The sequence below is a fragment of the Globicephala melas genome, chromosome X (genome assembly GCF_963455315.2).
Source record: "Globicephala melas chromosome X, mGloMel1.2, whole genome shotgun sequence".
Taxonomy (NCBI): domain Eukaryota; kingdom Metazoa; phylum Chordata; class Mammalia; order Artiodactyla; family Delphinidae; genus Globicephala; species Globicephala melas.
This window is the reverse complement of record NC_083335.1, coordinates 65,275,606-65,300,634: the sequence shown is the minus strand read 5'-3', so window position 1 is coordinate 65,300,634 and position 25,029 is coordinate 65,275,606.

Sequence of the window (25,029 nt, the reverse complement as noted above, 5' to 3'; positions counted from 1 at the left end):
TCTCTCATTATTTCTTCTTTGAGTATGCTGTTTAATTTTTACATATTTGTGAATTTTCCATTTTCCTCCTGTTTTAGATTTCTAGCTTCATTCCCTTATGGTCTATATTAGTCTGCTTGGGCCACCATAACAGAATACCACAGACTGGGTAGCTTAAACAATGGATATTTATTTTCTCATATTTCTGGAGGCTGGATGTCCAAGATCAAGGGGCCAACAGTGTCAGTTTATGTGAGTCCTTATTTTCTGGCTTGCAGATAGCTGCTTTTTTGCTGTGTCCTCACATGGCCTTTCCTCTGTTTGCATATGAAGAAATAGATCTCTGGTGTCACTCACTATTCTAACAAGGACACCAGTCCTATTAGATTAAGGCCTCACCCTTATGACCTAATTTAACTTTAATTACCTCCTCAAAGGCCCAATCTCCAAACATCATTACATTGGGGTTTGTGGTTTCAACATATGAATTTCAGGGGAGACAAAATTCAATCCATATCATGGTCTGAGAGGACGTTTTGTTGATTTCAATCTTTTAAATTAATGAAACTTTTTTGTGGCCTAATATATGGTTTATCCTGGAGAATGTTCCATGTGTTCTCAAGAAGAATGCAGATTCTTCTGTTGTTGGATGAAGTGCTTCTCTCTCTCTCTCTCTCTCTCTATATATATATATATATTATATATATATATACTACTGAATATATATATATATATATATACTACTGAATATATATATATATACTACTGAATATATATATATATAATATATACTTTATGTATTTGGTGCTTCTGTTGTTTGGGTCACATATGTTCATAATTGCTAAATATATATTTGATGAATAGACACTTATCAATATATAATGGCCTTCTCTCTTGTAATAATTTTTGACTTAAAATTTATTTTGTCTAATATTAGTATAGTGATATTAACTCTCTTTTGGTTACTATTTGAATGGAATGTATTTTTCCATTCATTCACTTTGAACCTATTTGTATCTTTGGTTCTAAAATGAGTCTCTTGTAGAAAGCATATTCTTGGATTATGCTTTTTTTATCATTCTGCAAATCCCTGATATTGACTGGAGTGTTTAATCTATTTACATTCATGATAAGGATGGAATTTCTTCTGCCATTTGTTTTCTATCTTATAGTGTTTTTAATCCCTCATTTCCTCCATTTCTGCCCTCTTGTAGTTAGATGATTTTTTGTAGTGAACGTTTTGATTCCCTTCTCATTTCTTTTTGTGTATATGCTTTAGTTATTTTTATTGTGCTTAAAATGGGGCTATTATTTAGTGTCTGATGTTTATAACCATCTAGTTTGTATTGATACCAACCTAACTTCAATAGCATACAAAAACTATGCTCCTATATAGCTCCATAGCTCCATTCCCTCTCTACATCACTGTTGTCACAAGTTACATCTTTATACACTGTGTTCCCAATAACATAGATTTATAATTATTTTTATGTACTCATCTATTAAATCATGTAGGAAATTAAAATTATATACATACATAAAGATACAATAGTACTGCCTTTTATGTTTTCCCATGTATTTACCTTTACCACAGATTTTTATTTCTTCAAATAGCTTTTTTTTTTTTTTTTTTTTTTTACAGTATGCGGGCCTCTCACTGTTGTGGCCTCTCCCATTGCAGAGCACAGGTTACGGACGCGCAGGCTCAATGGCCATGGATCATGGGCCCAGCCGCTCCACGGCACTTGGGATCCTCCTGGACCGGGGCACAAACCCGCGTCCCCTGCATCGGCAGGCGGACTCCCAACCACTGCACCACCAGGGAAGACCCTCTCCCTCATTTTTGAACGACTGTTTTGCTGGATATAAAATTCTTGGTTGACAGTTTTTTCTTTCTGCACTTTAAATATGTCATCCAACTGCCTTCTTGTCTCCATTGCTTTTGATGAGAACAGTTGTTAATCTTATCAAGGATCACATGTATGTGACAAATTACTTCTCTCTTGCTGATCTCAAGATTCTTTCATTTTTTTGGCTTTTGACAGTTTGTTTATACTGTGTCTCAGCACGTGTCTCTTTGAGTTTATCCTGCTTGGAGTTGATTGACCTTTTGTCAATCATTTGTAAGTTCATGTCTTTCATCAAATTTGGTTATTTTTCAGACATTATTTCTTCAAATATTTTTGTGTCCCTTTCTCTCTTCTCTCTCCTCTTCCTTCTCTTCCCCCTCCTCTTCCTCCTACCCTACTCCTCCTTCCCTTCTTCTTCTTCTCCTTCTCCTCCCCCTCTCCCTCCTTCTCCTTCCCCTTCCTCTTCTCCTCTTCCTCCTCCTTCTTCTTCTCCTTCCCCTCCTTCTCCCCCCTCCTCCTTCCCCTCCTCCTCCTCCTTCTTCTTCTACTTCTTCTTCTTCTCCTTCCCCTCCTCCTCCCTCCCCTCATCCTCCTCCTTCTTCTTCTTCTTCCTCTTCTTCTTCTTCTCCTCTTCCTCCTCCCCCTTCTTCTTCTCCTTCTTCTCCTTCTTCTTCTTTCTTCTTCTTCTTCTCCTTCTCTTCCTCCTCCTTCTTCTTCTTCCTCCTTTCTTCTTCTTCTTCTCTCCCATAATACGTTAAGCTATGTTCACTTTCCTTCATTCTTTTCTGCTCTTCAGACTTAATTTAAATGGTTCTGTCTTCAAGTTCACTGATTTCTTTCTTCTGCCTGCTAAATTGCCTGTTAAATCCCTCTATCGAATTTTAATTTCAGTTATTTTAACTTTCAGGTTCAGAATTTCTGGTTTTTTAAATAATTTCTATATTTTTATTGATATTCTCATTTTTTATACCTAATTTTTTGGTTTCCTTTTCTTATCTGTCCATGGTTTCCTTAACTCTTTTGTCATATTTATGACAGTTGATTTAAAGACTTTACCTAGTAAGTTCAATGTCTGGGCTTCTTCAGGGTCCGTTCCTATCAATATATGTCTTCCTTTGTGCCATAATTTCCTGTTTTTTAAAAAAGACCCTTTTAAAACAGTTGGGCGTTTGAATATTATCATGTGGCAAGTCTGAAAATAAGATTCTTCCCTTTCTCATGTATATTAATCTGCTTAGGATACCATAATAAAATACCACAGACTGAGTGGTTTAAACAACAAAATTGGGTCTTCCCTGGTGGTGCAGTGATTAAGAATCTGCCTGCCAATGCAGGGGACACGGATTTGAGCCCTGGTCCGGGAAGATCCCACATGCCGTGGAACAACTAAACCTGTGTGCCACAACTACTGAGCCTGCTTTCTAGAGCCCATGAGCCACAACTACTGAACCCGTGTGCCACAACTACTGAAGCCTGCACACCTAGAGCCCGTGCTCCACAAGAGAAGCCACTGCAATGAGAAGCCTGTGCACTGCAATGAAGAGTAGCCCCTGCTTGCCGCAACTAGAGAAAGACCGCATGCAGCAACGAAGTCCCAACACAGCCAAAAATAAATAAAATAAATAAATTAACAAAACAAAATAAAACAAAATCAAATTTGTTTTCTCATATTTCTGGAAGCCAAAGTCCAAGATGAGGGTGCTGGCAGGGTTGGTTTCTGATGAGACTTCTCTTCCTGGCTTTCAAACTCCTTACTGTGATCTCACATGACATTTCTTCTATGTACATGCATGCCTAGTGTCTTTTCCTCTCAATAAGGACAGCAGTCCTAATACATTAGGACTCCACTATTATGCCCTCATTTAATGTTAATTACCTCATTAAAGGCCATATCTCCAAATACCATTACAATGGGATTTAGGGGTTGAACTTATGGATTTTGAGGGGACATAATTCAATCCATAACACCAGGGTTTGCTGGTTTTATTTTTTGTTTTGGAAGACTGTTGTAGTCTGTTTAGTGACTTTTTAAAAATATTGATATAGTTACATTTTTTTTAATTTTTCTTTTTTTCATATAAACCCTTTTTAAAGTCTTTACTGAATTTGTTACAATATTGTTTTTGTTTTATGTTTTGGTGTTTTGGCCACAAGGCATGTGGGATCTCACCTCCCTGACAAGGGACTGAACCTGCACCCCTGCATTGGAAGGTGAAGTCTCAACCACTGAACCACCAAGGAAGTCCCGAAATAGTGGCATTTATGATGCCATTTTACTTATTATTTTCTATGTTTCTCATTCTTTCTCCTTCCTTTATTCCTCCTTTGCTGATGTTTTTTTTTTTTTTTTTTAGCCATGCAACGTGGCTTGCAGGATCTTAGTTCCCAGAACAGGGATCAAAAACATGCCCCCTGTAGAGGAAGTGAGGAGTTCTAACTACTGGACTACCAGGGAATTCCCTGATTTTTTTTTAAAGTAAGGAAAATATTTATTTTAGTTAAATTGTAAATTAGGCAAAAGTCGGTTTTATGAATATTCAGGGCACATGTGCTACTTTTTTTTTTTTTTTACATCCTTATTGGAGTATAATTGCTTTACAATGGTGTGTTAGTTTCTGCTTTATAACAAAGTGAATCAGTTATACATATACATATGTTCCCATATCTCTTCCCTCTTGCATCCCCCTCCCTCCCACCCTCCCTATCCCACCTCTCTAGGTGGTCACAAAGCAGCGAGCTGATCTCCCTGTGCTATGTGGCTGCTTCCCACTAGCTATCTATTTTACGTTTGGTAGTGTATATATGTCCACGCCACTCTCTCACTTTATCACAGCTTACACTTCCCCCTCCCCATATCCTCAAGTCCATTCTCTAGTAGGTCTGTGTCTTTATTCCTGTCTTACCACTAGGTTCTTCATGATATTTTTTCCTTAAATTCCATGTATATGTGTTAGCATAGGGTATTTGTCTTTCTCTTTCTGACTTACTTCACTGTGTATGACAGATGCTAGGTCCATCCACCTCATTACAAATAGCTCAATTTCGTTTCTTTTTATGGCTGAGTAATATTCCACTGTATATATGTGCTACATCTTCTTTATCCATTCATCCGATGATGGACATATAGGTTTTTTCCATCTCCTAGCTATTGTAAATAGAGCTGTAATGAACATTTTGTTACAGGACTATTTTTGAATTATGGTGTTCTCAGGGTATATGCCCAGTAGTGGGATTGCTGGGTCATATGGTAGTTCTATTTGTAGTTTTTTAAGGAAACTCCATACTGTTCTCCATAGTGGCTGTACCAATTCACATTCCCACGAGCAGTGCAAGAGTGTTCCCTTTTCTCCACACCCTCTCCAGCATTTATTGTTTCTAGATATTTTGATGATGGCCATTCTGACTGGTGTGAGATGATATCTCATTGTAGTTTTGATTTGCATTTCTCTAATGATTAATGATGTTGAGCATTCTTTCATGTGTTTGCTGGCAGTCTGTATATCTTTTTTGGAGAAATGTCTATTTAGGTCTTCTGCTCATATTTAGATTGGGTTGTTTGGTTTTTTGTTATTGAGCTGCATGTGCGGCTTATAAATTTTGGAGATTAATCCTTTGTCAGTTGCTTCATTTGAAAATATTTTCTCCCATTCTGAGGGTTGTCTTTTGGTCTTGTTTATGGTTTCCTTTGCTGTGCAAAAGCTTTGAAGTTTCATTAGGTCCCATTTGTTTATTTTTGATTTTATTTCCATTTCTCTAGGAGGTGGGTCAAAAAGGATCTTGCTGTGATTTATGACATAGAGTGTTCTGCCTATGTTTTCCTCTAAGAGTTTGATAGTTTCTGGCATTACATTTACGTCCTTAATCCATTTTGAGCTTATTATTGTGTGTAGTGTTAGGGAGTGATCGAATCTCATACTTTTACATGTACCTGTCCAGTTTTCCCAGCACCACTTACTGAAGAGGCTGTCCTTTCTCCACTGTACATTCCTGCCTCCTTTATCAAAGATAAGGTGACCATATATGCATGGGTTTATATCTGGGCTTTCTATCCTGTTCCATTGATCTATCTTTCTGTTTTTGTGCCAGTACCATACAGTCTTGATTGCTGTAGCTTTGTAGTATAGTCTGAAGACAGGGAGCCTGATTACTGCAGCTCCGCTTTTCGTTCTCATGATTGCTTTGGATATTAAGGGTCTTTTGTGTTTTCATACAAATTTTGAAATATTTTGTTCTAGTTCTGTGAAAAATACCAGTGGTAGTTTGATAGGGATTGCATTGAACCTCTAGATTGCATTGGGTAGTACAGTCATTTTCATAATGTTGATTCTTCCAATCCAAGAACATGGTATATCTCTCCATCTATTTGTATCATCTTTAATTACTTTCATCAGTGTCTTATAATTTTCTGCATACATGTCTTTTGTCTCCTTAAGTAGGTTTATTCCTAGATATTTTATTCTTTTTGTTGCAATGGTAAACGGGAGTGTTTTCTTCATTTCAATTTCAGATTTTTCATTATTAGTGTATAGGAATTCCAGACATGTCTGTGCATTAATTTTGTATCCTGCTACTTAACCAAATTCATTGATTAGCTCTTAGTAGTTTTCTGGTAGCATCTTTCGGATTCTCTATGTATAGTATCATGTCATCTGCAAACAGTGACAGATTTACTTCGTCTTTTCCAATTTGGATTCCTGTTATTTACTTTTCTTCTCTGATTGCTGTGGCTAAAACTTCCAATACTATGTTGATTAAGAGTGGTGAGAGTGGGCAACCTTATCTTGTTCCTAATCTTAGTGGAAATGCTTTCAGTTTTTCACCATTGAGGATGATGTTGGATGTGGGTTTGTCATATCTGGCCTTTATTATGTTGAGGAAAGTTCCCTCTATGCCTACTTTCTGCAGGTTTTTTATCATAAATGGGTGTTGAATTTTGTCAAAAGTTTTGTCTGCATCTATTGAGATGATCATATGGTTTTTCTCCTTCAATTTTTTAATACGGTGTATCATGTTGACTGATTTGCATATACTTAAGAATCCTTGCCTTCCTGGAATAAATCCCACTTGATCATGGTGTCTGATTCTTTTAATGTGCTGTTGGATTCTGTTTGCTAGTATATTATTGAGGATTTTTGCATCTATGTTCATCAGTGATATTGGCCTGTAGTTTTCTTTCTTTGTGACATCCTTGCCTGGTTTTGGTATCAGGGTGATGGTGGCCTCATAGAGTGAGTTTGGGAGTGTTCCACTCTCTGCTATATTTTGGAAGCGTTTGCAAAGGATAGGTGTTAGCTCTTCTCTAAATGTTTGATAAAATTCGCCTGTTAAGCCATCTGGTCCTGGGCTTGTGTTTCTTGGAAGATTTTAATCAAAGTTTCAATTTCAGTGCTTGTGATGGTCTGTTCATATTTACTATTTCTTCCTGATACAGTTTGGCAGGTTGTGCATTTCTAAGAATTTGTCCGTTTCTTCCAGGTTGTCCATTTTATTGCCATAGAGTTGCCTGTAGTAATCTCTCATGATCTTTTGTATTTCTGCAGTGTCAGTTCTTACTTCTCCATTTTCATTTCTAATTCTATGGATTTGAATCTTCTCCCTTTTTTTCCTGATGAGTCTGGCTAACGGTTTATCAATTTTGTTTATCTTCTCAAAGAGCCAGCTTTTCGTTTTATTGATCTTTGCTATCATTTCCTTCATTTCTTTCTCATTTATATCTGATCTGATTTTTATGATTTCTTTCCTTCTGCTAACTTTGGGTTTTTTTTTGTTCTTCTTTCTCTAATTGCTTTAGGTGCAAGGTTAGGTTGTTTATTCGAGATGTTTCCTGTTTATTAAAGTAGGATTGTATTGCTGTAAACTTCCCTCTTAGAACTGCTTTTGCTGCATCCCATAGGTTTTGGGTCATTGTGGCTCCATTGTCATTTGTTTCTAGGTATTTTTTGATTTCCTCTTTGATTTCTTCAGTGATCTCTTTGTTATTAAGTGTGAATTGTTTACCCTCCATGTGTTTGTATTTTTTACAGATCTTTTCCTGTAATTGATATCTAGTCTCACAGCGTGGTCAGAAAAGATACTTGATACAATTTCAATTTTCTTAAATTTACCAAGGCTAAATTTGTGACCCAGGATATGATCTATGCTGGAGAATGTTCCATGAGCACTTGAGAAAAATGTGTATTCTGTTGTTTTTGGATGGAGTGTCCTATAAATATCAATTAAATCCATCTTGTTTAATGTATCATTTAAAGCTTGTGTTTCCTAATTTATTTTCATTTTGGATGATCTGTCCTGTCAATTTCCCCTTTTATGGCTGTTAGTATTTGCCTTATGTATTGAGGTGCTCCTATGATGGGTGCATAAATATTTACAATTGTTATATCTTCTTCTTGGATCGATCCCTTGATCATTATGTAGTGTCTTTGTCTCTTCTAATAGTCTTTATTTTAAAGTCTATTTTGTCTGATATGAGAAATGCTACTCCAGCTTTCTTTTGGTTTCCATTTGTATGGAATATCTTTTTCCATCCCCTTACTTTCAGTCTGTATGTGTCTCTAGGTCTGAAGTGGGTGTCTTGTAGACAGCATATATATGGGTCTTGTTTTCGTATCCATTCAGCCAATCTGTGTCTTTTGGTGGGAGCATTTATTCCATTTACATTTAAGGTAATTATCGATATGTATGTTCCTATTCCCATTTTCTTAATTATTTTGAGTTCGTTATTGTAGGTCTTTTCCCTCTTTTGTGTTTCTTGTCTTGAGAAGTTCCTTTAGCATTTGTTGTAAAGCTGGTTTGGTGGTGCTGAACTCTCTCAGCTTTTGCTTGTCTGTAAAGGTTTTAATTTCTCCATCAAATCTGAATGAGATCCTTGCTGGGTAGAGTAATCTTGGTTGTAGGTTTTTCTCCTTCATCACTTTCAACATGTCCTGTCATTCCCTTCAGTCTTGCAGAGTTTCTGCTGAAAGATCAGCTGTTTACCTTATGGGGATTCCCTTTTGTGCTATTTGCTGTTTTTCCCTTGTTGCTTTTAATATGTTTTCTTTGTGCTTAATTTTTGACAGTTTGATTAATATGTATCTTGGTGGATTTCTCCTTGTATTTATCCTGTATGGGACTCTGTGCTTCCTGGACTTGATTAACTATTTCCTTTCTCATATTAGGGAAGTTTTCAACTATAATTTCTTCAAATATTTTCTCAGTCCCTTTCTTTTTCTCTTCTTCTTCTGGAACCACTATAATTCGAATGTTGGTGCGTGTAATGTCCCAGAGGTGTATGAGATTGCCCTCAATTCTTTTCATTCTTTTTTGTTTCTTCTGTTCTGCAGTAGTTATTTCCAATATTTTCTCTTCCAGATCACTTATCCATTCTTCTGCCTCAGTTATTCTGCTATTGATCCCATCTAGAATATTTTAAATTTCATTTATTGTGTTGTTCATCATTGTTTTTTTCATCTTCAGTTCTTCTAGGTCCTTCTTAAATGTTTCTTGCATTATGTCTATTCTATTTCCAAGACTTTGGATCATCTTTACTATCATTATTCTGAATTCTTTTTCAGGTAGACTGCCTATTTTCTCTTCATTTGTTAGGTCTCGTGGGTTTTTATCTTGCTCCTTAATCTGCTGTGTGTTTTTCTGTCTTCTCATTTTGCTTATCTTAATGTGTTTGGGGTCTCCTTTTTGCAGGCTGCAGGTTTGTAGTTCCTGTTATTTTTGGTGTCTGTCCCCGGTGGCTAAAGCTGTTTCAGTGTGTTGTGTGGGCTTCCTGGTGGAGGGGACTAGTGCCTGTGTTCTGGTGGATGAGGCTGGATCTTGTCCATTTTTTTTTTTTTTTTGTGGTACACGGGCCTCTCACTGTTGTGGCCTCTCCGTTTGCAGAGCACAGGCTCCGGATGTGCAGGCTCAGCGGCCATGGCTCACAGGCCCAGCCACTCCACCGCATGTGGTATCTTCCTGGCCCAGGGCACGAACTCGTGTCCCCTGCATTGGCTGGTGGACTCTCAACCTCTTTGCCACCAGGGAAGCCCTGGATCTTGTCTTTCTGTTGGGCAGGTCCACGTCTGTTTGTATGTTTTGGTGTGTCTGTGGACTTATTATGATTTTAGGCAGCCTCCCTGCTAATGGGTGGGTTTTTTTCCTCTCTTGCTAGTTGTTTGGCATAGGGTTTCCAGCACTGTAGCTTGCTGGTCGTTGAGTGAAGCTGGGTGCTGGTGTTGCGATGGAGATCTCTGGGAGATTTTCACCATTTGATATTATGTTGACCTGAGAGGTCTCTTGTGGACCAGTGTCCTCAAGTTGGCTCTCCCACCTCAGAGGCACAGCATTGACTCCTGGCTGCAGCACCAAGAGCCTTTAATCCACATGGCTCAGAATACAAGGGAGAAAACATAGAAAGAACGAAAGAAAGAAAGAAGTAAAGAAAGAAAGAAGGGAAGGAAGGAAGGAGGGAAATAAGGAAGGAAGATGAAAGAAAGAAAGAAAGAAAGAAAGAAAGGAGGGAGGGTGGAGGGAGGGAAGAAGGAAGAAAGGAAGGAACGAGGGCAGGAAGGAAAGAAAGAATGAAAGAAAGAAGATAAAATAAAATAGAGTAAGATAAAATAAAATAATTAAAATGAAAAATAATTATTAAGAAAAAATGTTTTTTTCAAAAAGAAAAAAAAAACCAAACAACAACAACAAAAATGGATGGATATGACAAATGGTGGAAGCAAAGCTATACAGACAAAATCTCACACAGAAGCATACACATACACACAAAAAGAGGAAAAGGGGAAAAACTAGTAAAGCTTGCTCTCAAAGTCCACCTCCTCAATTTGGGATGATTCATTGTCTATTCATGTATTCTGCAGATGCAGGGTACCTCAAGTTGATTGTGGAGCTTTAATCCACTGCATCTGAGGCTGCTGGGATATGTTTCCCTTTCTCTTCTTTGTTCTCACAGCTTCCGGGGCTCAGGTTTGGATTTGGCCCTGCCTCTGCTTGTAGGTAGCCGGAGGGTGTCTGTTCTTCACTCAGACAGGACGGGGTTAAAGGAGCAGCTGCTTCGGGGACTCTGGCTCACTCAGGCCGAGGGGAGGGAGGGGTACGGAGTGCAGGGTGAGCCTGTGGCGGCAGAGGCCAATGTGATCTTGTACCAGCCTGAGGTGTGCAGTGCGTTCTCCCAGGTAAGTTGTCCCTGGCCCCTGAGACCCTGGCAGTGGCGGGCTGCACAGGCTCCCCGGAAGCGGGGTGCTCGCACACAGACTTCTTGGTGGTGGCAGCAGCAAACTTAGCGTCTCATGCCCGTCTGTGGGGTCCACGCTTTTAGCCGTGGCTCATAGCCGTCTCTGGAGCTCCTTTAAGCAGCACTCTTAACCCCCTCTCCTCGTGCACCGGGAAACAAAGAGGGAAGAAAAAGTCTCTTGCCTCTCCAGCAGTCCAGACTTTTCTCTGGACTCCCTCCCAGCTAGCCCTGGTGCACTAACCCCCTGCAGGCTGTGTTCATGCCGCCAACCCCAGTCCTGTCCCTGCGCTCTGACCAAAGCCCAAGCCTCATCTCCCAGCCACCCACCCCACCCCAGCATGTGAGCACACAAGCCTCTCGGGCTGGTGAGTGCTGGTCAGCACTGATCCTCTGTGTGGGAATCTCTCTACTTTGCCCTCCACACCCCTGTTGCTGTGCTCTCCTCCACGGCCCCGAAGCTTTCCCCCTCCGCCACCTGCAGTCTCTGCCTGCGAAGGGGCTTCCTAGTGTGTGGAAACCTTTCCTCCTTCACAGCTCTCTCCCACTGGTGCAGGTCCCATCCCTATCCTTTTGTCTCTGTTTATTCTTTTTTCTTTTGTCCTACCCTGGTACGTGAGGAATTTCTTGCCTTTTGGGAGGTCTGAGGTCTTCTGCCAGCATTCAGTAGGTGTTCTATAGGAGTTGTTCCATGTGTAGATGTATTTCTGGTGTATCTGTGGGGAGGAAGGTGATCTCTGCGTCTTACTCTTCCGCCATCTTCCCCTTGTCCCCCCTGATTATTTTTAAGTGGATATTTTGCACTGTAATATTTTAATTTTAAATTACTTTAACTATATGTTTAGTGAATTTTATAAATTATTTTGTGTACACCATGTTCCTTTTGGTTGTAGTCACTGAAGTCTCTGTTCCTTTTGCTCATGTTCAGCTTATGTTTTTTTTTTGTTGTTGTTAGCCAAAAGGTATTTTATTTTATTTATTTATTTTTTTAACATCTTTATTGGGGTATAATTACTTTACAATGGTGTGTTAGTTTCTGCTTTATAACAAAGTGAATCAGCCATACATATACATATGTTCCCATATCTCTTCCCTCCTGCGTCTCCCTCCCTCCCACCCTCCCTATCAGCTTATGTTTTGACAGAGATTTTCTTGAATGCCAGGAGATAAGACAAAACAAGGGATAACAAAAGAAACATAAAAGAGAAATAAAATCAACCTCTCCAACAAAACACCTTTTCCAGTTTTTGCAGATCGGCTCTGTGCTGGGGCACTCCTTTAACAGACTTGCACTGAACCTAAGGATAAGCCCAAGGTGAAAGCTGAGAACTTCTCTCTTGCCCTGGACATGGACGTGGGTATCTAAATTCACCTGCATCCATGGGTGCTTTAGGGTGCTTCCTAATTTTCCAAACAATCTCCCTCAGCTTTTCCTCTCAAACTTTAAGTAGTGTATTGTCTTAGCCATATCTTTTTCCCCAGGCATCTGTAGGGTTTTACTGCTCCTTGCAGTATTTTCCAGCAATGCCCACAACTATTCCATCCTGAGTTCCAAGTTTGGAAACTAAAGATTGGTGTCTTGCATCAGTCCTTCAAGTTGCTCCCAGACAGGCTAGAACAGACATACACAGGCTCCATCAGAGTAAGTTCTGCTCTGCTCCAACTGGAACTAGAGAGCAAAGTCTCACCGGGGGGAACATGGTCTGCCACCACTTCAAGACTGCCACTGCATCAAGGAGTGGGTATGGCAAGGGCAGGTAAAAATGCCAGAAAGTTTTCTTATCATTTTCAAATTTTCTTTTTCCTGATTCAGTGTTCACTTGGTTGCTGTAAATAGTTGACTGTTTTCCAGATTTCTGACAAAGTTGGTTGTTTATGCTATTTTTTATTTTTTAATATTTCTGTGAGGGACTTCCTGGAGGTCCAGTGGTTAAGACTCCATGCTTCCACTGCAGGGGGTGCAGGTTCAATCCCTGGTCAGGGAACTAGGATTCCACGTGCCATGCAGTGTGGCCAAGAAAAGAAAATATTTCTGTGAGAGGACAGGAGCTTAGAGTTGCCTGGTCAGCCATTTTGTTGATGCAACTCTTTTAATTGTGAAAGATAGTTTTGCTGGTTGTAAAATTCTTCATTGATAGTTTTCTTTTCTTTCAGCCTTTTGCATATATCACTTTTTTTTTTTTGGTGGTATATGGGCCTCTCACCGTTGCAGCCTCTCCCGTTGTGGAGCACAGGCTCCAGATGCACAGGATCAGCAGCCATGGCTCACAGGCCCAGCCACTCTGCGGCATGTGGGATCCTCCCAGACCGGGACACGAACCCGTGTCCCCTGCATCGGCAGGTGGACTCCCAACCTCTGCGCCACCAGGGAAGTCCCATATACCACTTTTATATCTTCTGGCCTACATGGTTTCTAGTGAGAAATAAACTGTTACTCTTATTGAGATTGTCTTGTACATGATGAGTCATTTTTCTCTCGCTGTTTTCTAGATTTTCTATTTGTTGTTGGGTTTCAACATTTTTTTACTTTAAACTGTCTGGGTGTGGCTCTCTTTAAATTGATCCTATTTGAGTTCGTTGAGCTCTTAGATATATAGCTAAATGTTTGGCATTAAATTTGGGAAATTTTCAGCCATTATTTCTTTGGATACTTTTTGTGCTCCTTTCCCTCTCTTTTCTCCTTGTGGTACTTCCATTACATATATGTTGGTTTATTAAAAGATGCCCTACATTTATTTGACTCTACTAACTTTTCTTCATCCTTTTCCCTCTCTATTCTTTGGATTACATAATTTTCATCATGTGTCTTTAAGTTTGCTGATTCTTTCATCTTCCAGCTTAAATCTACTGTTGAGCACCTCAGTAAATTTTTCATTTAAATTATTTTAGTTTTGAACTCCAGAATTTCCTATTGTTGGGTTTTGTTTTTTTTTTTTGGTAAATTTTTGTCTATTGATTCTATTTGAAAAAAAAGTATCATTGTACTTTTATTGCTTTGATCATGGTTTCCTTTAGTTCTTTGAGCATATTTATTATAGCTGCTTTGAAGTCTTTGCCTAAGTCCAACATGTGGTCTCTCTCAAAGGCAGTTTGTGTTACCTGATTTTTTCCCCATGTATTGATCATACTTTCATTTTTCTATGCATGTTCCATAATTTGTTATTGGAAATTGGACATTTCTGATAACACATTGTAGTAACTCAGGGGTACTGATCACTCTGCCTTTGGGGCTTTTTTTGGCTTGTTTTCTGGTTTAGAGACTTAGTTGTACTATTTAAATGAGGTCTATCTCTGCTGCAATGTGAAGTATCTGATGTCACTCTTCAGAGCATGCAGCCTTGGACATGCATACAGTCCCCATGGGATGACATAATTTTAGCAGGCCTCTTTATTACTGTGTCTTTCCCTTATATATGTTAAGCTGTCTGCCTCTGTTAGTATAATATCCAGCCATTTGCATCTACTAATTGCTGGGTGATTGCTCTATTTATTAAAACAGTGACCTGGGTCATAAATTGCTGTACAGTCTGATCCAATTGACTTTGGGCATTTTTGCAGCAGTAGTCTTTGAAACCAGTTTTTGAAGTTTGTTCCTACTACAGGAGGGCTCTTGTTTGCTGTGTAGGGGTGGAAAATTTTTCCTTTCCCCCTTCTAGGTTATTTGGCTGGTCTAATAATTAAATTGATATAACAGATTAATGAGAAAAACAACAAAAGTTTAATAACATGTATACTTCCTGCATAAATGAGAGATACCCAGGAAAACTGAGTAACTCTCTGAAATAGGTTAAGTTGTCACCTTAAGTACTATCTTCAGCTAAAGACAAAAGATCTTGGGGGTGGGGAATCACTTATGGGAAGTTAACAGGAAAAGCATAGTAGTTATACAGATTGAAGTCATTGCCTCTCCACTGATAAGAGTTTTTAGAGATTTAGAGTCCTCTTTCTCTTCCTGGTACAGAAAGGGAGACATGCTTACAAATAGATTTCCCTTATAAATGTAAATGTTTCTTACAAAAGGATACATTCTACTCAGTTTTCAGAGCTTCTCTTATGTCTGTTTTTCTTTTTTAATAACCAGCTTAAGATAGTCAATATGCCAAAGAGTCATATTTTGGAGTGGCAAAATCTGCTCCCCTTCAGTTGTCTCTTTCCATGATTCTCCCTGTTAAACGTCTAGCTGGTCTATGGCTTATCTTGTTTCTCTAATGGAGCTATTGCATCCTCTTCATTGCTTACTACTAAAATCTCCATTGCTTTTAAGAGCACAATTAAGCTTGAATTACCCTACATTGTATTCCAAATAAATTCTATTCTCTTGGGGAGAGCATTGAGCTATCTGTTCTTATTTCCTGCCTCTCATCCTTGGGCAAAATCTCTACACCACTGCCCCAGAACAGCTGGCAGGAAAAGTGGCCCACTTCTCTCAGAGTGAAACTTCTGATTTATGAGCAGGACACTGGTTGGGGGTAGTAACCTCTGGCCTTCTTGGCTTATCTTTCCTGGAGCTCTCTCCTTGGCTGCCTCTCCTTGCTGCATGAGCAAGCTTGTGTGAGGATGATCAGACACTGGTATTCTCAGTCTGCCTTGCCTGGGGTGGAACTTCTGTCCCACATTTGTGGGATGGTGGATGAAGAGTCCCAAAGTTATCAACCACTCTTGCCTAGGATAGAGCTTCTGCCACATGGAACTGGAGGGTGGGATGAGGGTGGTCTGCTACTCCAGGGCAAATTCTGTAGCCTTCACTGGTAACTTGCAGGGAGAGGTAGGCTGCACCTTCTTGGGGTAGAGCTTGCAACATGCTGAGCCAGTGAGGGGGGCAAATGCAGGGAGCAGGTTGTATTTCAAATGCCATAAAGTTGCTGTTAGTAGTGAAATGTAGTAGATTTTCTTACATCACTGTTTCTTCATTTGCTATATGCTCTTAGGAGAATTCCCAGAGACTTAAAATGCCTGTTTCTTTTTTTTTGGTTTTTGTGGTTCGCAGGCCTCTCACCATTGCGGAGCACAGGCTCCAGACGCGCAGGCCCAGTGGCCATGGCTCACGGGCCCAGCTGCTCCGCAGCATGTGGGATGTTCCCGGACCGGGGCACGAACCCGTGTCCCCTGCATCGGCAGGCGGACTCTCAACCACTGCGCCACCAGGGAAGCCCTTAAAATGCCTGTTTTAAAAGTAATTTTTGATGGGGAAAGTGTCTGTGGAGGTTTTCACACCACTATTCTGGAATTTATCTCCTTTGGCCATTATTTCTTCAAAGTGTTTCTCAGCATCCTCCCCTTAGAACAAAAAATTACTTTTATATTAAGCAGCTTGGAGTTGTCCCACAGCTCAACGATTGTATGTTCTTTTTATTTCAGTCTTTTTTCTTCTGTTTAATTTTAGATAATTTCTAAACAACTTGCTATGCAATCAAGTTCACGAATCATTTTTCTTCTGTTTCTAATGATCTGTTAATAGCATACAGCACATTTTTCATCTTTGTCATTTTTTTAACTATAGAAGTTCAATTTTTATATTTTTCATGTTTCTTCTTAACATGCTTATGTTTTCTTCTACCTTTTTGAACATATGGAATATAATTATAATAACTGTTTTAACATTTGTTTTTTACAATTTCTATTATCTCACTTCTGGGTCTATTTTTACCATTAATTTTTCTTTCCTTTATTGGTTTTATTTTACTGCTCATTTGAATGGCTGGTAATTATGTATTGAGTGCCAGATACTGTGAATTTTTTCATGTTGGGTGCTAGATATGTTCTTTTCTGTTTCTTTTTCTAATCTTTTGGCCATGCAGCATGTGGGATCTTAGTTTCCTGACCAGGGACCGAACCTGTGTCCCCTGCATTGGAAGTGTGGAGTCTTAACCACTGGACCACCAGGGAAGTTCATTAGATATTTTCATTACTGTTAATTCTTTTTTTAAAATTTATTAATTAATTTATTTGGTTGCATCAGGTCTTAGTTGTGGCAGGCAGGCTCCTTAGTTGCGGCTCATGGGCTCCTTAGTTGTAGCTAGCCAGCTTCTTAGTTACGGCAGGCAGGCTCCTTAGTTGCAGCTCAAGGTCTCCCTAGTTGTGGCTCACCAGCTCCTTAGTTGCAGCATGTGGGCTCCTTAGTTACAGCAGGCGGGCTCCTTAGTTGCGGCTCATGGGCTCCTTAGTTTTGGCTCACCATCTCCTTAGTTGTGACATGCATGTGGAATCTAGTTCCCAGACCAGTGATTGAACCCGGGCCCAGAATCTTAACCACTGCACCACTAGGGAAGTCCTGTAATTCTTGAGTTTTGTTCTGAGACACAGTGAAGTTACTTATGAACAATTTGATTTTCATAAGGCTTGTTCTTAAGCTTTGCTCAGTAGGTCCAGAGCACCCTTTAGTCAAGGCAAAATTTTCCCCATTACTCACTACATAATACCCTTGTGAACACTTATAGCTCTTGGTCCATGAGTTACCAGTTTTTTCCACTCTGGCTGGAGGCAAAATGAACTGTTTCTGGCCCAGAGATTCAGAGATTGTTTCCTGTGTTCCTTTTAGATAGTTCTTGAGGGTCTCCACTTTGAGAACCACTGCCATGTAGCATAAATTCACACAACATTAAAAGAGATATTTAAACTTTAGGCATGCAATTTGCAAGATCTAATAAATGACAGGGGGGTTGAGAGTAAAAAAAAAAAAAAGGCATAATGCTTATAATAGAAAATTCTCCTTAAAAGCCCATTTCTGACATTTAAAAACCAGTGTCAGTGTCACTAAAAATAACACTGACATGAACTAAATATTCCAACAGCTGTCGTCTTAAAACTCCTTGAATTTGATGAGAAACATTTGGTCCCCTGTTGTCTGAAGAGAAGACTTTATATAGTACCTGCTGTGTACATAGCCGATCTCTCTGATATCCTTAGCAACAGCCATTCTGCTGCTCATCCAACTGCTCCAAAGCCTTGAGTAATAGGGAGGATTATGGAAATCACAAATTCTGAAAATATAATAAACTCAGCCATAGACTTTGCATTAATTGGTAGCCTGTAGCCCAGTTTGATAATGCAACACAGTATCACATACAGGTTCACTTATTTGATTTGATGATTCTATAAATATGGGACACAATTTAAAGTAGGAATTCTTAACTAGGATATATGAACATATTTCAGAGTATCTGGAAACCCTCTGAAATTATAAAATTCTCTGTGTGTTCGTGTGTGTGTGTACTTTTCTATGGAAAGTGTCCATGGCTTTCTTTAGATTCTCAAAGGAGTGCATGACCAAAATAAGATTTAGGGTCCCTAGTTTAAGGCAAGCTCAAATGAATTCAATTTCCCTCTCTCCCTCTCTTCCTACTATCCTTCTTTTCTTTCTTGACAATAGGATTCACAAAGGTAAGAGCTCATAGCAGTGAGAATTATTATAAAGAAGTAGATTTAAAGCTGGATTGGGTAGCACTAGAAAAACTCCATAAAAAATGCATTGTTTTATTTATCAACTAGGATTGTAGTGTCTACACCCTATGAAAACAGTCATATAAGGGCAAAGTTGTTTCTGATGACTTTGGTTGAACTGAACTTGTCTAAAACTACCTGTGAGTAAAAAGTAGAAAACTTCCCAAGTTCATGATAAGTGAAAGTATTTAAAAGTAATGTTTATATATAGAGCTCCAGGTAGTTTTGTTACAATAATCAGACAGAGGCAGTGATGGAAATGCAAATCTGAAGTTCTCTGGATCAGTATAGGCATAGAAGAGGTAAGTTAATTTTACCCACAACAAAATTACAGTTTTAATAGATTGATAATATGTAGGTAGAAAATAGAAGGCTTCAAAGTTTAGGGGAAATCATAATCAAGTGGAAAATAGGTTAAAATGTTAATGTTTCCCATCTTGGCTTGTTTCGCCCAGTATTCCCCCTTAATTTTTTACAACTCACAGAAACCTCAACCCTCAGTACCCAGTAGCCCTGCCACACACACACTTATGATTCAGAAGCCACTTCAGATTTGTATCTGTACTCGTTCCCTCTGAACTACATTACTCTAATAAGTGCCTTCTAATTGTCCAGGGTAATTTATGTTTGGTATGACAGTGGATTGGTAAATATGACTTAATAACAATTTCTGACTAATTGGTATCCCACAATCTTTAATGTTCCAATAGCAAAACTTTTGCTTTCCTTGTACAATGAATTACATTTTATTTGTCTTGAAATTCTTATATACTACTGCCATATTTATTTTAGAGTTTGCCAATGCCAACTAAAGAATGTTGCTTGCCATCTGGCTCTAGTCACTGGACACTGTAGTCACTGACCTTTAACACACCCTGAAATGAGTTCAGGGTGGAGATCAGGAATGAGGCACTCTGGGAAAAGCTGGCAGAACAGGCCTTCAGATAGATATTTTCAGTAGGAAGTTTTATAAACCCAAATTCTTGCATCTTCTCATACCTAGAAAAGCACTAAAATCATTAATGGAGACAACTGCTCCCCGTGACTAGCAGCAACCTTCTACTGAGATGTGTGCTTAATTGCATATACCCCCTTCACCAAAATCACACATATACTGACCTCCCCCAAACCCCAACCTCTTCAGAGTAGTTCCTCAGAGCTATCTGAGAGGCTGTCTCATGGGCTATAGTCCTTAGCCCCAAATAAAACTGAGCTCACAGCTCTCACATTGTGGGTTTTTTCTTTTTTTTTTTTTGTCAACACCAACATTGTCAGGATCTGGGTCTAATATTGTGCTAATTTGCAAAGTTGATATAAATACTTCAGTTAAGGTTTATGAGGAAAATTTCTTTTAAAACCATAAACATATTCAAATACTTTTAATAAAAGTTTGCTTAAAATGTACTTTTTACTATCATAAATTTTCCACCCCGTGAAAGTCTAAACAATGAAACATGCTACTGTGTGAGAATGAGTATTTTAACATTCAAAAAGAAACTAATTTTTCAATGTCCCTACATTTGGTGAGAAAATTAATTTGTAAATTTTGTTGTTTATAACATCAAGAAAATACATGTCTATATCTTTACACATTCCTGTATGAACCATTTTACGTATATCTATAAATTAAAGCTTCCTTTTAAACATCTATGTCTTGAATTTCCTTAGTAACCTCTACTCAAATAAGATTCCTGTATAAAGGTCTCCTCTTTTATGCATTTTTAAAATCTAGAATCATCAGCTACCTTTGTTTCTGGTATTTGAATTTTTTACATTGTGTTTGTTATGCAAATTAAAGCTGTTTGTAGCTGATGCATTGGAATAAATGAAATGGGATTTTTCAACTGAGATGTTCTGAGGTCTACCTAGTCTAAGTAAGTACTTTTAAAATAAGTTTAACTGGAATAAAAGACTTCTTTCTGGTTTGTGTTAAGTGTGACCTCTACAGGTTGGGCCTTTCCAAAGTAATTCTCCATTATTATTTAGTCATGGTCAGCAATTTTGTTTCAAACTTCAGCTTTCAGTGCTCTGCATTTTCAATGACTTCTGCCTTCTTGTTGGCTAATTCTGTCTTAAAATGATTTTTTTGTGTGCAAATGAAGCATCTATTGAGGGGAAGCTTATCTGAGGCTTACTGAATAAGGGTGTCTCCAAATGTTTCCCTGAGGGTAAGATATAACTTAGGAGCAAGTGGACCACTGTAATCTTTTCTCAGCATCATTGTATTTTTTTTCAGGTAACATGCATCTGGAGAATAATAAACATAGTCTTCACTGTAAGAAAAAGGAAACCAGAGTTCATATCACCCTTAGACATATACGTTTTCTCTTTCTTTTTACTTATCACAATAACAGAGGGAAAGGCAAAAGATGTGTGAGGCTGAGCAGACTGAACTTAAGTGACATTAAACTAGTCAGCATTCTACCAGAAAGCCATTGCTGCTAATTTCCCAACTAATATCCATGTAGGAACATAAGAAACACTGAGCACAGGAATAGGGGGTGTTTGGAAGATGAGATGTTACAGAAGAGTCTACATACCACATACAAATCAACCTGGGAGTGAATAAACTCCACTATTATACCCATGAAATGAGAAGTATAGAAACTTCCATCAAGGTGGTCTGAAATTTTAGCCTTTGCCAACATTGTTTAACAACTCCATAATATAGAAAAGAAATGACAATTTTATGCATATGCTTTTAATAAAGAACTTAGGAAGATAAAGCTGGTCAGTATTTGTGGGTATTTTTGTAGCAAGACACATGGTTTTAAGAATATTATATACAATTACTTTGAGCAGATTGGTGGAAAAAAGGATTTGTAGCAAATTGGCAACTTGAGCTTAACTGCTGAGGTCTCCAGTGCTTTTCTTTTTCTGGCTCTCCAATGCATTTCATATATTACCACGACCCAGTACAAGCTTTCCTGCTGCATCCCTTTGCTGATTTAGCCAGCAGGATGACAGCCATTATTCCTTAAATGCATCTTATCTTACTGTTTTTTTTCCCCTTTAACACCATTCCCTACTAAGAATCTATTTCCTGATATATTACATTCATGTCTAACTCAATCTGCTGATGGCCATATACGAGGCTGCTACAAAGAATACATTTAATAGTTTTGAACACTGTGTGGGACACAGCCCTAGCCCTTTTGGGGAAGTAAATGGTCATGGGTTGCATGCTATTAGGTGCCATCCATTCATTATTACATTACATAATACCTGCATGCAAAAGACTACTATTTAATATGGTACATTATAGCTCTGGTTAAAGAAATGCAGATGTACCATACCTCATAAACTATTTACTACTGATTGGATGGAACTCATGAATTTTCAAAGAACATGAGACTTGTGGAAAGGTCTAACAATCTTGTCACATGCCTTCTGTGACTCTGATAGAGGCACAGAACATGTCTTTGGCACCAACTGAGTACCTTAGCTACTCTAGGAGCAGAAGTTTTAGAATGTATGAATGGAATATTCACTTGCAGTGACTGTTGGACTTTTTTCTAAGAGGACAGAGACTCATTCCTTTAAAGTATTTGCTCCTGATGACCAGGCAGCCTGCTTTGGGGGCACTGTGTGTGTGCACACATGTATAGATATATATGTGTGATGATAGGTGAAAGGGATAGGCTTTGCATGACTGTTACATTCCTATGAATTTGGGCCACATTAAATTTCAGATGCACATTACAATAATGTATATTCAATATTCTTATACTGCTAGGATTGTGCTTAAATATTCATTAATCTCAATGTCTACACTTTGTGCAACTTGGCATAAACATGAGGAAGCACATTCTTTTCTCTGGCAAAGACAATCCTGAGAGTGGGCTCTATGGGTGCCAGAGGACATAATGGCACTGGCTGATGCCACACAGTGTGAAATATATGTGTCACATGGGGCCAGAAGGGGAAAGAGGCACATATTACATTTCTATCACATAGAAAATAAGAATTGTATAAATTGCATACTTTCAGATTTTGGACAAAGTGAGACTCTTCTGAAATGTGGTCCTGCCCCAATTGCTCTCAGTGTTCTAAGCTGCTCCATGGTTATCCCAGTACTGGGAAGCCAAGTCACTCTAACGGTGCACTGGACATGGCAACTGTGAGTTCTGTCCCAGAGAGCTATGTGCTTTTGGAGGGTGCTTCATTTCTTTTGTCCTTAATTTTTAAGGTTGTACCATGGGGAAAATCACTTCTATTCCGCCTCTTTCCAAGGACATTGTTGGAATGAATGGAATATCATTAATAAGGTACTCTAAGTTCTGCAAGAACAAATCATCAATGAGAGCGTGGAAGAAAGAATGGAGCACACTGATTTGTTTAGAAATACTGTTCTGGTTAAACTTTGCATTCCATTCCTGCAATGAAGGATATATAAGAGCACTGGGGAGTTACATAGCACCTTTCACCTGTATGATCCCAACAATGAGTGTCTTTGTTTTGCAGATGGGGAAGATGGGTACCAAAGATTGGGGAATGAGATCCCACTGAGGTTATTGGACATGGCCCCAAGGAAAAGCAAGCAAAGGAGCCAGATCAGGGTATGCTAATTATCAAACAAACCTGTCTGTCTTCCTAATAGTCAACCAATTGGGGTGGTGGTGGTGTCTAGGTACAGAAGTCAATACTCAATGACCTATAACGGGGATAATATCAGAATCTATAAGCTATTGGAATAAAGGTTCAGAGATAGGAATAGGGTTTCTTTATTTCCCTAAGCCCCCAGGTAAAACCCTGATTTATTTGGCCTTTTGAAGACAGTGTAAGTCTGTAAGACATTAAACAATCAACTTTGCATTATAGCTTTCCTGAGCTTTACCCTTCCAGTGCTTTTATGTGGTTCCCTGACACTGTCTTTTATGACCTGATTTCTATGAGTGCTGAGTGCTGATACACTCTATTCATTAAATAAGTTCTTGATTCCTTCATGACTTTGAATCATAGTTAGCGGCTATTCTGCCTAAACTCTTGGCAGAAGATGATGGATGGGAAAGACTGCTTTGAGGCCTACTGGCTGTGGAGTAAGCAACAGCCCTACCTTTAGGAAAGGTGCATTTCTATATGAATATAAGGCAAGGCTTGTCAAACATAAGACCATGTGGATGATCAAATAAGCTTTCAAGATAAACCCAAACAAGAGAGTGTTTTAAAGGGAAAGAGGAAGGGGAAAAAAAATCTTCCCATCTGAACATACACGATTTCTTCATGAAACCCAGTGTGCATAATCCTCTAGGCTGGTTCTTGGCATCTGAGTTTGAGAAACAGTCCCTGGCCCTAATAGATTTAGTCGTGTCTAGTATCCTCTCAAATGAAATGCTGGCCACAATCACAATCCATTTAATTTATGCTGAAAGTCTTACCGTGACCAAAATTACCTAGAGGATTCAAATGAACATGTCTTTTGTTGCTTTAAGTAGCTGAATTGTTCACATTCACAGCTCTACTGAAATCTGAACACTGAACTGTTTGTGGCAGGCAATTCTTTTTTACTCAAAAAGGTTTTAGGGGGAATAATTTAGCAAAACTAACATCCCTCTAGGAGCTCAATAACTTGATATCAGTACGATGCCTCTAACTCACTGATCTCTGTAAGAGTTGGGACTTCTATTGTTAGCAGCTGGGCACTATGACACTGACTGAGAAATGAAAACCATCAATACTCTTAGGTATTATTATTATAGAGAAGCAGCATTAATGTCCATACTCATTGATTCAGGCACTAGGACTAAAATAAAGGCTTATTATAAATAAATTGGGAAATGGATGTAAACTACCTTAATGGCTGCACTACTACTGGAACTAAAAAAAAAGCAAAGAAAAGAAAAAAGAGAAAGAGTTGGCCTATTACTGTTAGGTTTTTCACTATCTGTACATTAATCCCTGTTGTGAAAAAAAATACCTTTAGTGCTAATCCTTAGGCTAATTTCAACTGTGAAACTTCACCCTTATTAACAGTATTGTAATTAAACCTGAACATCATCCTTAAACCCCTTAACAAAGCCAATGGTCAATAACTTAGGCTTATAGTTTTTCTTTCATCATAAGAGTAATTCATAAAGGCTAAAATAAAGCTAGGTAGCAGAGAAAAGAATAAACGTTATTGGAGAATTTTACCACAGTGTGGCATTAAAAGTCTTTAAAACACCGATCATTATGTTAAATAAAATGGAAATCTGATCTGATCTTCTCTCTTAGCTGTGGTGTTTTCAGGAATATCACATATCTATGACAGAGAACAGGTTTTACATAGTTGTTCAATTCCCAATTTGAGGACCTTGATCACAGTGTTGAATCTCCCTCTTGAATTTTAGGTACCTGATATAGGGAAGGTGTTCACAGCTCAGCAAATATTTAAATTGCTATTTAAAAAAATATGATTGAATAAAAACTTCAGATTTTTTAAGCCTAATTTTTCACAACACCACAGAAGAATTTTGTGTAAATATGCTGCACATATGCATGCTTATAAATGCACATGTGTACAAGCAGCAAGCTAGTCTGATTCCCCTCAATAAAACAAAGACTCTA